This window comes from Carlito syrichta, unplaced genomic scaffold (genome assembly GCF_000164805.1).
Source record: "Carlito syrichta isolate Samal-C Ts95f unplaced genomic scaffold, Tarsius_syrichta-2.0.1 Scaffold302601, whole genome shotgun sequence".
Classification (NCBI taxonomy): domain Eukaryota; kingdom Metazoa; phylum Chordata; class Mammalia; order Primates; family Tarsiidae; genus Carlito; species Carlito syrichta.
In genome coordinates this window covers 66,692-76,301 of record NW_007246697.1, presented here as the reverse complement: position 1 = coordinate 76,301, position 9,610 = coordinate 66,692, and positions in this window count along the sequence as shown.

Genomic DNA, 9,610 nt, shown 5'->3' with positions numbered 1-9,610 from the left:
AATCAGGGTATAGAACAAAGAGTATAATATGAAATGATTCATTGAACATTATGGAAAACACTTTGAACGATTTGTATTGAAATTGTGCACCTGTGACCTTAATGCAAGCACGGCAGGCATCATGGAATTCGAATTGTTTGCTTGGAAATTGCAGATCTCGTGGTGGTCTTGTGATGCATAGTTTGTAAAGCACGAAACTTGTACGCCCCCAGTGAGTGATTATCACACTGCTGGAGGGTATAGAAAATGGTATATAAGTTGGAAGGAGTTCGAATAAAAGTTGGCTCCAGTCCTGATCAGACTGTTCCCAGAAGAACTGCCTCCGAGTGGTCTTCTCGCTGTCCAGATTCTCTGGTGCGGGTCCTAACCCACCCTTGGTCAGTGCTGGTCACCGACACTCAGCAATTTTCAAGTATGTAGTGCACTGTTACCAATAGTTATGATGTTGTTCAATAGATCTCCTGAATTTATTCCTTCTTTCTTTTTTATTTTTAATTTTAAAGATGTGGGGTACGATTCAGGGTTAAGTATACACATGTTCATTATGCAGGTACCCTTGTTGATGAGACATGCTCCTCCTTCCCCAGCAGAACCCCACAACTGCCAATCCTTCCCACTCCTGACAGTTTCCCACTCCTGAGAATCCTTTTCTTATAGTATTATGATCATTGTTCAAGGTTCACTTATGGGTGAGAACATGTGATACTCAGTTCTTTGTTTGTATGATGGATCACTAAGTATTATAGACTCTAAGTCCATCCAAGTTGCTGTGAAGTTAATAATTTTTGTTCTTCTTTAGGGCTACATAATATTCCATTGTGAACATGTACCACATTTTTTTTATTCAGTCCTCTTTCCATGGGCAGCATGGTTGTTTCCATGTTTTTGCTATTGTTAACGATGCTGCAATAAACAAACATGTGTGTTGAGGTATCCTTTTCATAGAGTGATTAGAGTTCCTTCAGGTATATTCACAGTAGGTGGATTGTAGGATTATATGGAAGGTAAATTCTTAGACTTTTTAGGAATCACCAAACTGTTTTCCACAAAGGTTGCACTAGTTTACACTGCCACCAACAGTGCAGAAGTGTTTCCTTTTCCCCACATCCTCTCCAGTATCTTTGTTTATTGAGTTATTGATGATGGCCATCCTGATGGGAGTTAGATGGTATCTCAGTATGTTTTAAATTTGCATTTCTTTGATGACTAGTGAGGTTGAGCATTTTTTCATGACCAGTTGGCTGTTCATATGTCTTATTTTGAGAAGTGCCTATTCATATATTTTGCCTACTTTGTAATGGGACTATTTGTTTGTTTATTTTTTTCCTTTTCGGCATGTTTGAGTTCCTTTTAGATCCTGGATGTTAGGCCTTTGTCAGATATGCAGTTGACAAATACTTTTTTCCTAGTCTGTTGGGCTGTCTCCCTGCTCTCTTGATGGTTTATTTGACATTGCAGAAGTTTTTCAGTTTGATGAAGTCCCACTTGTCTATCTTATCTCTTATGGCATGGGTCTTGGGATTTTGATCAGGAGTTGCCAATTCCAATCTCCATAAGGTGTCTCCTGCATTTTCTAAGGTTCTTATAGTTTGAGGTCTTACATTTAGGTCTTTGATCCATACAGAGTTGACTTTTGTGTATAGTGATAGGTAGAGGTCTTGTTTTAATCTTTTCCATGTGGTTAGTCGGTTTTCCCAACACCGTTTGCTGAATAGGTGCTCCTCTCCCCAGTGGTTGGTGGTAGAGGTTTAGTGAAGATGAGTTGGTTGAAAAATTGAGGTTCTGCTTCTGTAATCTCTATCCTGTGCCATTGGTCTAAATGCCTGTTCTTGTACCAACACCAGGCTGTTTTGATTATTGTGGCTTTATAATAAAGTTTAAATCCTGGGAGAGTAATACCTCCCACTTTTTTTTTTTGGCTGAAGATTGTTTTGGCTATTTGTGTTTGTTTATGTTTCCATATGAATTGCTGTATTGTCTTTTCCACGTCTGAGAAGAATGCTGCTGGTAATTTCATGGGTATTGTGTTAAATCTGCAGATGGACTTGGGTAGGATGGATATCTTAACAATGTTGATTCCTCTGATCCATGAGCATGGAATATTTTTCCATTTGTTTGTGTCATCCTTGATTTCTTTGAGCAGTGCTTTGTACTCTCCATTGTAAAGGTCTTTGACTTCTCTGGTTAGGTAGATGTCAAGATATTTCTTTTCTTCTCTTCCTTTCTTTCTTTCTTTTTTTTTTTGACTATTATGAATGGGATTGTGCTTTTTTGGGGGTTTCTGTTTGTTTATTGTTGGTGTATAGGAATATTAATGACTTTTGCACATTTATTTAATACACTGGGATTTTGCCAAAGTCTTTTATCAATGCAAGGAAGTTTTTGGCAGATTCTCTTGGATTTTCGTGGTATAGAATTATATCATCTGCAAAGATGGATAACAACTTCATCTTTTCCTATATGGATACACCTGGTTTCCTTCTCTTATCTGATTGCTTTAGCTGGGATTTCCAATACTATGTTGAACAGGAGGAATCAGAGTGAGCATCCTTGTCTTGTTCTGGCTTTGAGGCAAAATGGTTCCAATTTCTGTCTTTTTAGCAGTATGCTGCTTGTGGGTTTCTCGTAGATGGCTCTTACTATTCTGAGGTATGTTTCATCTATGACTAGATATTCAAGGGTTTTTATCAAGAAGGGGTGCTAGATTTTATCAAAAGCTTTTTCTGCATCTAATGATTTAATCATGTGGTTTTTGTCTTTACATCTGTTGATGTATATAATTATGTTTATGATCTTGTGGATATGAAACAGCCCAGCATCCCCTGATTATGGTCAATGATTTTTTTAGATATGTTGTTGGATCCCATTTGCTAGAATCTTTTTGAGAATTTTGGCATATATGTACATCAATGATATTGACCTGCAGTTCTCTTTCTTTGTTGGATCTTTACCTGTTTTCAGTATCAATGTGATGTTCGCTTCATAAAACGATTTGAGGAGAGTTCCATCTTTCATGATTACCTGGAACACTTTCAGTAGGATTGATATCGGCTCCTCCTTGTATGTTTTGTAGAATTCTGCTTGAAAGCTATCTGGTCCGGGGCTTTTTTTTTTTTTTTTTTTTTTTTTTGGTGGGTAGTTTTCTTATGACATAGTCAATTTCCTGGGTTATTATTGGTCTATTTAGGGTGATTTCTTCTTTTTTCAATCTAGGGAGGTTGTGAGATGTAAGAAAATTCTCCATTTCATTTAGGTTTTCAAGTTTGTTTCCTTACAGGTGTACATAGTAGTCCCTCTAATCTTTCGTATTTCTTAGGTGTCAGTTGTGACTTCATATTTTGAATTTCTGATTTTGTCTATTGAACTTCTTCTCTCTTTTTCTTGATCAATCTAGCTAAGGGTTCGTCAATCTTGTTTATCCTTTCAAAAAAACAGCTTTTGGTTTTATTGATCTTTTAAAATTATATTTTTGTCTTCTATGTCTCAAATTTGAATTTTTATTTTGGTGATCTGTATTCTTCTGTTGAAGTTAGGGTTTTGGTCAGATCTTGCTTTTCCAGCTTCCTTAGATGATTTGTTAGGCTGTTAACTTGTGGTCCTTCCATTTTCTTCATATGTGTTCGTAGAGATTTTATTTCCCCTCTTATTACTGCTTTCATGGCATCCCAGATATTTTGGTAAAATGTTTCTTCATTTTCATTTGTTTCCAGATATCTTTTAATCTCTATTTTGATTTCCATGTTGCTGCAGGAGTTATTTAGCACCATGCTGTTTAGTGTCCATATCTTTGTAGATTTTTGGGCAATATTCTTGGTGTTGATATTTATTTTTATTCCACTGTGGTCTGAAAAGGTGTCTGGCAGAATTTCAATCTTATGGAAATTGTTTATGCTTGATTTATGGCCAAGGATGTGCTCAATCATCAAGTACATTTCATTGGTGTTGAGTAGAATGTATATTGTATGGTTGATGGGTGTTGTGTTCTGTAAGTATCAATTAAATCCATTTGGTCAGAAATCATATTGAGGTTCCGGTCTCCTTGTTGACTTTTTGTCTGGATGATATGCCTAGGGTTGTTAGTGGGGTGTTTGAGTCTCCAGCTATGATAGTGTTAGAGCCAATATCATTTTTTAGTTTACCTAGAAGCTGCATTATGAAACTTTGTGCTCCTGTGTCAGGTGCATATATGTTTAGGATGAATATTTCTTGTTGATAGATTGACCCTTTTAACATTATGTAGTGACCTTCTGTATTTTTTGAAATTTTTGATAGCTTAAAGGGTATTTTGCCTTAATTAAAGGTTTTGACTTCTGCTTTCTTTTGTGTTCTGTTTGCCTGAAATTTTGTTTCCCACCCTCTTACTTTGAGTCTGTGAGTGACCTTTCTGGTGAGATGAGTGTCTTGAAAGCAATATATTGTAGTCACATGATATTTTGTTCAATTTTCCATTCTATGTCTTTTTAGTAGTACATTTAATACAATGACATTTAGGCTAATAATTGAGATGTGAGGGTTTATCCCTGTCATGAGGTTCTTATAAAGTTTGTTGTTGTTTCTGCTTTTTGTTTGTTTGTTATCTTTCTTTTGATTTTGGAGTTGATTCATATGTATTTTTTAACTTTTTCCTGCATTCCTGTGAAGGACATTGTTGTTATTTTTTTCCTTTCTTCTGTATTTAATACTTTAAGTGTTTCTTATAGAGCTGGTCTGGAGGTGGTGTAAACTCTTAGGGATTGAATGTCTGGGAAGGATTTTAATTCTCCATAACTGAAGAAACTTGGCATAGCTGGGTAGGTAATTCTTTGTTGAAACTGTTTATCTTTGAGAATTTTGAAGATTGGGCTCCAAGCTGTCCTACCCAGAAGTTTTTCTATACATATGTCCCTGCTGTTCTAATTGGTCTTCCTTAATAGGTAGTCTGACCTTTCTCTCTTGCTGCCTTTAGGATTTTTTCTTTTATACCTACTTTGTGTAGGTGAATTACTATGTGTCTGGGAGTTGGTCTTCTCTTTTATTTTCTTGCAGGGCTTCACTGAGTCTCTTGTTTTTGTATGGTCACATCACTGATGAGATGAGGAATGTTTTCTTGAATAATTTCATGGAATGTTTGTTTCAGAGTGGTCTTTGTCTCTCTATCTGCCTCAGGGATTCCAATTAATCTTAGGTTCAGCCTCTTGAAATAATTGCTTATCTTTGGGAACTTTTATTCTGTCTTTTTAAGTGTCTTTTCTATGTTTTTGATAGTTGGGGTTTGTTCCATATTTTGGGTCTTAAGCTCTGAGATTCTTTCTTCTGCTTGTTTAATTTTGCCTGTCAGTTTGTTGTTTATTTCATTCACTGTATTCTTTATTGCTGTTATCTCAGTTAATAACACCTCCATTCTTTCCTCTTGTCTCTCCTCATTTCTATTTATTCACTCTATTAATATCTCAATATCTGGGTGCGTGGTTTGAGACCAGTCATTCTGGGGACTATTCATTGTTTGAGTTCTGGAGTCTGTATTTTCAATGGCTGACCTCCCAGTGGTCTGTGTGAGACTCATATTCTTCCTTTGCTTTTTCTTCATTTGTGTAGGTGTTCCTGCCACCCTCCCCTTTTTCTAAACCTCTTATTTAATTTTGTTGTTCTGTGATGGGGGTAACTTTTCTTTCTATTTGCTCAATCTTTTATTTTTCCTTATGTAGATCCTCTGGTTTTGTTCAATTCTGAAGCTGGACTAGAGATAAGGGACTGTGCTTTTTGCAGTTTTGAGATTTAATTGAAGGGGGAGCTGTGATTTAGAACCTATCTGCAGATTCCAGTATCCACTGACAGGTGCGTGGGCCCCCTGGAAATCACTTCACACTGCTTACAATCTGTCCATGCAGTGGGGGGGTATCTGTTTGCCCCCTGAAAGCAAAATAAGATAAGAAGAATGGAAAAAGGAATGAGGAAGACGAAAGGGAAGTTGACACAGAGAAGAAGATGAGGGAAAACAGATTGGCATACCAACTAATGAATAAACAGAGAGACAAAGAGAAACAAACAAAACAGAAAAAAAAAACATGCAATCATACCAATCATACAAATAAACAAACAAAAACCCTCCTGTTAGTGTACTCCCCTTCAAAAATACCCATATATAAACTGAAAGTCAAAAAAAATTAAAATAATAAAAACAAAGCAAGTAAAAAAATGTAAACCAAAACAGAAAGAAAGAAAGAAGGAAAAAAGCTAAAATTAAAATAAAACACAAACAAGAAAAAAAAACTTGCTCTCTTGCAGTTTCTGTGAGTCCAGGTTGCTTTCAGGCCTCTGCCTTAGGAAGCAGTTCTGATTTCCAGTCCCTCCCCTCCACTCTCAGTGCAGGCAGATAGGGTTGCTCTCAGTGCAGGCAGATAGGGTTGCTCTCAGTGTGGGTCAGATTCCCCGTGGACTACTGTGGGAGGAGGATGGATGAGATCCAGACTCACCCTACTTGCTGCTGCTGCTGTCCAGTCTCCCAGTCAGATCTGATGTGTCTCTGCCTCTTCCAGCATAGAGGAAGGGCATCTGTCTCTCTGAGTCTGATAAGATAATAGCCTCTGGGTTCCAAGATGGAGGCAGAGCAGAGGTGGGCAGGGCAATGCAAGTCTCTTCCCAGTCCCAGACTGAGAAAATGACACTCGTGGGCATTGAGTCACAAGTGTTGAAGCTTTATTCCAGATTTCTACTAGCTGCCTTCTCATGCCAGGTCTGCTACTGCAGGTGATGGCATGGGCCAGATGCCAGTGTTGAGTGGCAGGTGTTCTCTGCTGCCTTCTCTCAAGAGAGCCATGAGAATGGCACGTTCTTGCATCCCAGGTCTCCTATCTCAGGGCAGTAGGGGTTTGCAGTCACCTCCAGAGGAGAGCCCCAGGTGCATGAACGTGAGTCTTCCCCCAGACGGACTTCCGCTCACCCACCAGCACACACTCACTCATGCAGAGTCTTTATGGACACTCACTTTTGAGAAGTCTCTCACAGTGCAATCTGTTCTGTCACCATCTTGTCCAGATGACAATGCGTGTTTTTCTCTATTCCTTTTTTCTAACTAAAATTTTATAATCTTTGTCAAAAATCCTTTCAATTCACTCCTCTCTGACCCAGCCTCTGGTAATCACTATTTTAGTTTTTGATTTTATGAGTTCTACTTTTTTTGGATTTCACATACATGCGCGATCATACATTATTTGTCTTAATATGCCTAGTTTGTTTTAATTAACATGTTTTCCAGGCTCACCCATATTGTGGAAAATGACAAAGTTTCTTTATTTAAGGCTGACTAATATTTCATTGTATGTATACATTACATTTATTCATCATCCATTGAAGGTCACATAGGTTGACTTCGTATCTTGGCTATTGTGAATAATGCTATGTAATCATGTGAGTGCAGATATCCCTTTGATACAATTGTTTTAATTTCTTAGATATATACTTTGAAGTATGATTGCTGGGTCATATGATAGCTCAATTTTTAAAATTTTTTGAAAAGCCTCCATCCTGTTTTTCCATAGCACAGACACCATTTCACATTCCAACCACTAGTGTGCAAGGGGTACATTTCTCCACAACCTTACCAACATTTGTTATCTTTTGTCTTTTTGATAATCCTGACAGGAATGATATTTGCAGAGTGGTTCAAACAAAAACCTGACTGGAGTGACCTGAACTGAAAAGGGTGACAACAAAGTGTAATGGTCATGAAAGACATCTTGCTGTAAAGGGTGCCTAGGAACATCTTCTCACCACACTTTATCCACTGACTCGTAAGAATACCTCACAGCCCACCAAATATATTTTCACTTGGTTTCTATGACTTTGCATATAGTTTTCATATTCTATATAAAATGCCCTTCGTTTTCTTTTACTAACTATGCACACCTTTGCCATTCAAGAGGGATTTCCTAGCAAGTTCCCATTCATCCTCTCAAATTCAGAATACTGGGATCTATCAATTTCACTTTCACCCTAACCCTAAAATATAGTAACCTTCTTCTTCAAACTACCATAGCTAACTGTATGGAGACACTTATAATAAATCCCACTGCATTTTAAAAGTTTTGTTCCATCTTCCCCATTTAGCCTCTGGTTTTCACAAATGTATGAACTTTTGTCTCCTTTATCTCTTCAATGTCTTATACTGAGTTCTCAATAAGACCATTTATTCATCAATGGCATCTCCCTACAATTTAAATCAATTAAGTAATCTAAAAATAAATAAATGATGAAAAAATAAATTAATTAATCAAAATACCTAGATATATCAGAATTATAACAAATGAGAGATGGAAATCTCTTATAATTTAACCTTGTCAGAGTCATTAGTATTTTTGCCTTTGGAATCTGTCAAAAGAGTGGAGAGAAAGGGGAAAGAGAGATCAAGAGAAGAAAGGGTTTAGAAAGAAGACAAAGCAAAATATAATTTATGATTGTGATCACAGTTTCCTTGTGAACCTCAGGAAATTACAGACTTAAATGAGCTATGTCCTAGTTTTTTGTTTTATTAAATTTGTGCTATATTCTTCCAGCATGTGAACTGTGCTAAAGGAATTTTTAAAGTACTTTCAAAATCTATATTAGTATCTCAGACCAGTTTGCCTCACTTGGGCAATTTTGTTATGGGACTCTGATGACACACCAATAGCCAAAGAAGTCAGTATAACTTCCTGAAATACTTGATATATATTCTGAGGAATGGGAAACTGGGCTGGACATTTAGATTTTTATTCTCTTCTTATGCCTCATAGATTTGACCTTGTCCTTTGCCCTTTAGCATTTTCATTCTTTTATCTCAGCTTGAATTGAAAACTGTTGGAGGCTGGGAGCAATAGGAAAACAGTTTATTTAGATAAAATGTTAGCTAAGTGTTTCCAAAATGATCATTGGTTTACACAAATGTACTAGATAGAGAGATAGAAAGAAGCACATCGTAAGCGCCTGCCACATGCTAAGTGCTTTATATTCACTAATCTCATTAAACAATCATTGCAGAACTTCAAAGTGAATATTTTGACTATTTTTCCAAAAATGCCCTGAGACTTACAGAGATTAAGTCACAGCCGGGTTCAGTGGCTCAGCCTGTAATCCCAGCACCTTGGATTGCCTGAGCCCGCGGGTTTGTGACCCGCCTGGGCAACTTGGTGAGACCTCATCTCTACAATAAATCAAAAAATTAACTGGGTGTGGTAGTGCATGCCTGTAGTTCCAACTAGTTGGAAGGCTGAGGCGGAAGGATCATCGGAGCCGAGCAGGTCTAGGCTGCAGTGGCCAGAAGCGGCCACTGTACTCCAGTCTGGGTGACAGAGTGAGACTCTAAGTCAAAAAAAAAAAAAAAAGAGATTAAGTCACTATAAAAATATCACAGTGTGAAGGAACACAAACAATAGATTCAAATTTAGGTCAGCCTGGATTGAAATCAATACATACATACAATAAGTCAAAAAAGAGTATTGTATCAAAACTCTTTGCTAGTACTATGAGCTCTTCAAATAAAAAGTTCATTTCCAGGGGTTAGGAGTAGGGTAGGGGAAGAGATAATGTCATTCCTTTAATTTGACATCTTTCCCAGTAACATAGGAAGTCTTGAAAGCAATGATTTTGAATTTGA